This window comes from Oratosquilla oratoria, chromosome 31, assembly GCF_046742065.1.
Source record: "Oratosquilla oratoria isolate Oo_2021 chromosome 31, ASM4674206v1, whole genome shotgun sequence".
NCBI lineage: Eukaryota > Metazoa > Arthropoda > Malacostraca > Stomatopoda > Squillidae > Oratosquilla > Oratosquilla oratoria.
Window position 1 is genome coordinate 26,104,339 of NC_134807.1, and position 7,500 is coordinate 26,111,838.

General features: G+C 38.0%; 1 protein-coding gene across 1 annotated transcript in view; it reads left to right on the forward strand.

Annotated features, from left to right (window-relative positions):
• Positions 1-246, forward strand: part of LOC143041709 (uncharacterized) — a 2,558-nt gene extending 2,312 nt beyond the window's left edge. Inside the window, exon 2 of the mRNA XM_076213720.1 lies at positions 1-246. This exon is cut by the window's left edge and continues 661 nt beyond it. The gene's annotated coding sequence lies outside the window, so the exon portion shown is untranslated.
• Positions 247-7,500: the final 7,254 nt, after the last annotated feature.

Here is a 7,500-nt window from a genome sequence, read left to right on the forward strand (position 1 = left end):
AAACTTGCAGCAAATTCGAGGTTAAGAACCCCCTATTTAGAGATACCACATTTCTGAACTAATTCTTTAGAACTCAACATAAGCACTCATAGTGTTTGCCTCTGGTCTTGTTGGGAAAGCTTTTGAGGACCTTCAAAATGCTGCATATACTTTCTAAACAATAATCCTCGATCTTAATGTCGTAGCATTGTAAGTATTTATTGCGCTATGATATATATATAATTTATTTGAGTTTCTAATTTCTACCTTTTTTACTTTGTAATAAAAATAAATCAATGAATTTTTATGTGTTATCTTCTTATCCAGCAAAAGTATTTTTTGACTCTATAAATGTTAAGAACGTGTACCAAAACGTTACATTACTTTTATTGACTAGAAATCCTTATATAACTCAGTTGGATAACAATAAATAACAAGAATTATCAAAACTCTTAACCAGTCCGAAAAAAAGGAGTAGGTATAAATAAAATCGATTAATGAATCATAAGTAGAAAGGTTGATAAAAAGCTTTAGAGAAAATATCTTTTGTGTTCAACTAAAAAAAAGAAAAAATTAACTATTATTACATTTAATATTATATATAGACTTTTTTCCAGTCACTAAATACAACAATTTCGAAGTTATATCTACATTATTTCTCATCAACCTACGTCTTGATGGTTACTTTTTCCCATTCATACATACATACATACACACATACACCAAGGCTTTTTCCCCCTTACAAGGGAGGTAGCTAAAAAGGAAAAGGCATAAAATCATTCCCACCCATTCCATCCCTGAAAACACTCCGCACCCCTCCACCCTCCCTCCCATCTTAGCACCTCCTAGATGACGGGTCATCCCTGCACCCTGTCCACTGCCCTGGGTCAGAAGCAGTGTCGCAAGACACAGCACATCCACAGCAAGGCCGCTTCATTAAATCGGCGACCCCCCCTCTCCGTCCCCCCCATATAAAGGAGAGGACGGGGAGAAATCCCTTCGGGCTGCGTCAAAATTTTGCTCACACACACTATCTCACCCCCTATCCCCCCGTCCATTCCACCTCATGCATCACAACATCTTCCATATACAACCATTCTCCATTCACCCCTGTCGTCTGTCCTCTCCCGTCCTTCCTCAACAGACATTCCCCTCTTCCCCAAAGCCCCCTTCACCCCATCCATCCATCTCATCCTAGGACGTCCCCTCATGTTCACTCCCTCCACATCTGCCTTCCATACCTCTTTTACTAGTCTTACTTCACTCATTCTTTCCATGTGTCCAAACCATCCTAATACTCTTTCATCAACCCTATCTCCCAACTCCCTTTCCACTCCTGTTCTCCTCCTCACCTCCTCATTTCTCACTCTATCTAGCATAGTAACCCCCATCATACTTCTCAGACACCTCATCTCAAACACATTCAAACTCCTTCTCTCTTCTTCTCTTATGTTCCATGTTTCTGGTCCATACAGTGCTGTTGGCACAATCACTCCTTCATACAGTCTCCTCTTAGCATCCATTCCCAAATTTCTATTCCTCATAACACTTTTTAATCCACCAAGGCATTTACTCGCTTCTCTCAATCTACATTCTACCTCCACCTTTACTCCACCTTTTCCTGCCACATTTGCACCCAAGTATCTAAAACTATCCACTTCCTCCAGTTGCTCTCCCTTAATGCTCACTTCCAGATTACTGCCACTTTCACCCCTTGTACATCTCATCACCTTACTTTTACCCACATTTATCTTCAGCTTTCTTCTATCACACACTCTCCCAAACTCTGTCACCAACTTCCTCAATCCCTCCTCCGATCCTGCCACAAGCGCAGTGTCGTCAGCAAGCAACAGCTGGCTCACCTCCCACTTCTCTCCATTTTCTTTAACCATCTCCAATCCATGACCCACTACCCTTGCATTTACCTCTCGCACTACCCCATCCATGTATAAGCTGAACAGCCAGGGCGACATAACGCATCCTTGACGAAGTCCCACCTTTACCTCAAACCACTCACTCTCTCCATTTCTAATCCTGACACAAGCTCTACTACTCTCATAAAAACTCTTGACAGCTCCGAGAAGCTTTCCTCCTATCCCGTATATCCGCATAACCTCCCACAGTGTCTTTCTGTCTACCCTGTCGTAAGCCTTTTCCAGATCCATAAAGGCCCAAAAAACATCCTTCCCCTTTCCTATAACTTTCTCACATATCTGTCTTACCACAAAGATTGGATCTACACAACCTCTACCTGTCCTAAATCCACACTGTTCCTCACCAATTACTCCCTCTGTTCCTCTCCTAATCCTCTCAATCAAGATCCTCCCATAAGCCTTCCCAACTACACTTAACAAGCTAATCCCTCTGAAACTACTACATTCACACTTGTCCCCCTTTCCCTTGTAAAGTGGAACTATACAAGCATTCCTCTAGTCCTCCGGGACTGTACCTTCTCTCCAGCAAACATTAAATAACCTCACTAACCAGTCCACCATCACTGTACCTCCTTTTTTAAGACATTCTGCATGGCATCCATCCAGACCAGGTGCATTACCTGCTTTCATCATCGTAACTGCTGCCTTCACTTCATCCTTCCTTATTTCTTCTCCATTTTCCTCACTCATCATTCTCATTTTCTTAGCATTTCCCACTGCAGCTATCTTTCCCTCCCTATTCTCCTTCACATTTAGCAACTCCCTAAAATATTCTGCCCATCTTCCCCTTACTGCCTTCTCCTCCATTATCATCTCTCCATCTGCACCTTTTACCTTTTCTTCTCTACTTGATTCGCCTCCTCTTCCTCTCTTAATTTCTTTCCAAAACATCTTTTTATTACTTTCAAAATTTTCTGTCATACTCTTACCCCATTTTACATCTGCTCTCCTCTTTGCCTCCTTTAGCTTTTTCTTTACTTCTCTTTTCTTTTCTTTGTACCTCTCATATGACTCCCTCGTCCTATTTTGTAACCAATCTGTGTAAGCTCGCTTCTTCTCTTCTATAACCTTCTTCATTTCCTCACCCCACCATTCACTACCCTTCCTTCTATTTCCTCCTGTCCTTCTTGTTCAACACACCATCTTTGCACACTTTGTGACTCCCTCCTTGAACCATCCCAATTCCTCCTCCACACCTACCTCTACTCTATCCTTCACTCCCTCCCACTCCTCCTTCAGCTTCTTCTTGTACTCCTTCTCCTTTTCCTCTTCATTTAAAGAGTTCACTCTAAGCACCTCCCTACCTTTTGTCCCTTTCCTCTTTCTCCATCTGTCCTCCACTCTCAACTTACCTTCCACCAGAAAATGATCTGATATTCCCCCACCCTCTCCCCTTAGCACATGTACATCCTTAACTCTTCCTATCATAATCCTATTTACTACTACATAGTCCATTAAAGCTCTATATACCACCCTTCCCTCCACCACCCTCTCCCATGTGTACTTATGCTTGACTTTCTTCCGAAACACTGTATTTGCTATCATCAACTCTCTTTCTAGACACATTTCCACCATCAACTCTCCACTACGATTTTTTCCTGGAACTCCACATTTCCCAACCACTCCATCAATTGGATCCTTTCCTACCCTAGCATTAAGGTCTCCCAGTACTATTACATTTAAACTTCGCCCTAAACCCTCTATGTACTCATTTAAATCTATCATAAAAGTACCTGAAATGAGGTTACTCTACATTCTCGTTGAAATCGTGAAAGTTCGCTTGGAGCCTCGTGAGTCTCTACCGTAGTCTCCACAAAAAAATAAAAACTAGATAAGATAACCTTGCTTGAATAAGAACAGAGTGTAGGCTGAAAACATAATGTGTCATTAATCATACCCATGTATAAAAATGTCCTCCTGTATTATAAGTAACGATCGATATAACCTTACTTCCCACAGTACGAGTAATCCCTTCAAGGGAATCAAATCGTCTGGTGTCGGCCAAAAAAAAAATATATATATATATATATAAGGTGTGCTTCATCGCACAAGGTTATTTTGTAAGATATGAAATTAAGGATCATAGCACAATTTGAAAAGACTGACGACGCTTTCGTTTTGTTCATATCAGTTGAACCTTAAAGTCAACTTATTTTCTTCTTTTTTTCATAGAATAAGACTTAATTTCCTTAAGGCTGAAATGACTTGTGAAGAAGTTAAATGAAGCACATAAAACAAATTCCACTGCTAAAGGCTTAACCTAATTAGTGAGAAAGCGTTCCTTGGCTGAATAAACTCCTCTTGTAGCAAGTAAAAGAAGACTACCAAAACAACTGGGTTAATTGTTACGAATTTAACCTTTTTGATGAATGTAGAAACCTTCCTCAGCTGAATTGAATGTGATTTATTTCCGTGGTACCCCACCCGTGGTCGCGTGGTAACAATTATTCTAATTCAATGACTAAGTCAGCGGAAGACGTATTGAAGGAGCATCTCAATGATTGGCAGCATTCTTTATGTGAAAAAACGAAGATGACGTAAGAGAGACTATGTTATCTTGGACCCCATCAATGGGTAGAGGTGATGGTAGATGTCATAGACTTTCATCATATATCATGATGTGAAGATTCTGTCCTATTAGTCCTAAACTCTTCAATGCTAAAAAAACAAAAGAAGGCTTGGTGGCTTAATATTTATCATATATGCATATATATATATACATATACATATACATATATATATATATACATATATATATATGTATATATGTATGTATGTATATATATATATAAATATATATATATATATATATTTATATATACATACATATGTGTATATATATATATATATATATATATATCATGTACACTGAATGGTTCCCAGTGATCAATTAATATAATTATATATATATATATATATATATATATATATATATATATATGTATGTATATATATTTCAAGCACAAATCACTTTTAATTCCATGACATCGCAGTCAAGACTGAAGAACCGCTCGATGGAGACATCCGTTGGAATTTGAAACGTGGACGAGCCGAGGATTCGAACCCAGCTAATCCGTAACAAAGTTACAGTGACTTAAACCAATGCGCTATCAAGAGAGATATAAGTTGAGTACGACTTTGTTATATGTGTATCCTCGAATTACATACACCTACACGATATGTCGCGTTGAACCCACCTCCGCTATGATAGTGGATTAAGCTAGTATGTGCACGTGGGAAAGTTTTAATCATGTACACTGAATGGTTCATAGTGATCAATTAAAACAATTTCAACCACAAATCACTTTTAATTCCATGCCATCGCAGTCGAGACTGAAGAATCGCTCGATGAAGACATCCGTTGGAAATTGAAACGTGGACGAGCCGAGTATTCGAACGCAGCTAACCCGTAACAAAGATACAGTGACTTAAACCAATGCACTATCAAGAGAGATATAAGTTGAGTACGACTTTGTTATATCTGTATGCTCTAATTACATACACCTACACGAAATGTCGCGTTCAACCCTCTGTAACTTTGATACGGGTTAGCTGGGATCGAATCCTCGGCTCGTCCACGTTTCAATTTCCAACGGATATCTCCATCGAGCTATTTTTCAGTCTCGACTGCGATGGCATGGAATTAAAAGTGATTTGTGATTGAAAAAAAAAAATTGATCACTGGGAACCATTCAGTCTACATGATTAAAACTTTCCCGCGTGCACATACTAGCTAAATGCACTATCTTAGTACCGGTGGGTTGAACGCGACATTTCGTGTAGGTGTATGTAATTCGAGCATACAAATATAACAAAGTCGTACTCAACTTATATCACTCATGATAGCGCATTAGTTTAAGTCACTGTAACTTTGTTACGGGTTAGCTGGGTTCGAATGCTCGGCTCGTCCACGTTTTGATTTCCAACGGATGCCTCCATCGAGCAATTCTTCAGTCTCGACTGCGATGTTATGGAATTAAAAGTGATTTGTGGTTGAAAAAAAATATTAATTGATCACTGGCATCCATTCAGTGTACATGATTAAAACTTTCCCACGTGCACATACTAGCTAAATGCACTATCATACAAGCTAAATGCATTTATCATTCTTGTCCTAAACTCTTCAATGGTAAAAAATAAAAGAAGGCTTGGTGGCTTAATATTTATCATATATACATATATGTATATATATATACATATATATATATATATACACATATATATATATGTATATATGTATATATATATATATATATAGTATATATATATACATATATATATGTATATATATATATATATATATATATATATATCATGTACACTGAATGGTTCCCAGTGATCAATTAATATATATATATATATATATATATATATATAAATATATATTTATATATAAATATATAAATAAATAAATAAAAATATATATATATATATTTTTTTTTTTTTTTTTTTTTTTTTTTTCAACCACAAATCACTTTTAATTCAATAATATCGCAGTCGAAACTGAAGAATCGCTCGATGGAGACATCCATTGGAATATGAAATGTGGTCGAGCCGAGTATTCGAACCCAGCTAACCCGTAACAAAGTTAAAATGACTTAAACCAATGCGCTATCAAGAGATATATATGTTTAGTACGACTTTGTTATATTTGTATGCTCGAATTATATACACCTACACGAAATGTCGCGTTCAACCCACCTCCGCTATGATAGTGCATTAAGCTAGTATGTGCACGTGGGAAAGTTTTAATCATGTACACTGAATGGTTCATAGGGATCAGTTAAAAAAAAAATTCAACCACAAATCACTTTTAATTCCATTCCATCGCAGTCGAGACTTAAGAATCGCTCGATTGAGACATCCGTTGGAAATTGAAACGTGGACGAGCCGAGGATTCGAACCCAGCTAACCCTTAACAAAGTTACAGTGACTTAAACCAATGCGCTAAGAAGAGAGATATAAGTTGAGTACGACTTTGTTATATCTGTATGCTCGAATTACATACACCTACACGAAATGTCGGGTTCAACCCTCTGTAACTTTTATATGGGTTAGCTGGGATCGAATCCTCGGCTCGTCCACGTTTCAATTTCCAACGGATGTCTCCATCGAGCGATTTTTCAGTCTCGACTGCGATGGCATGGAATTAAAAGTGATTTGTGATTGAAAAGAAAAGTATTAATTGATCACTGGGAACAATTCAGTGTACATGATTATAACTTTCCCACGTGCACATACTAGCTAAATGCACTATCTTAGTACCGGTGGGTTCAACGCGACATTTCGTGTAGGTGTATGTAATTCGAGCATACAAATTTAACAAAGTCGTACTCAACTTATATCTCTCCTGATAGCGCATTAGTTTAAGTCACTGTAATTTTGTTATGCGTTAACTGGGTTCAAATCAACGGCTCGTCCACGTTTCAATTTCCAACGGATGCCTCCACCGAGCGGTTCTTCAGTCTCGACTGCGATGTCATGGAATTAAAAGTGATTTGTGGTTGAAAAAAATATTAATTGTTCACTGGGATCCATTCAGTGTACATGATTAAAACTTTCCCAAGTGCACATAGTAGCTAAATGC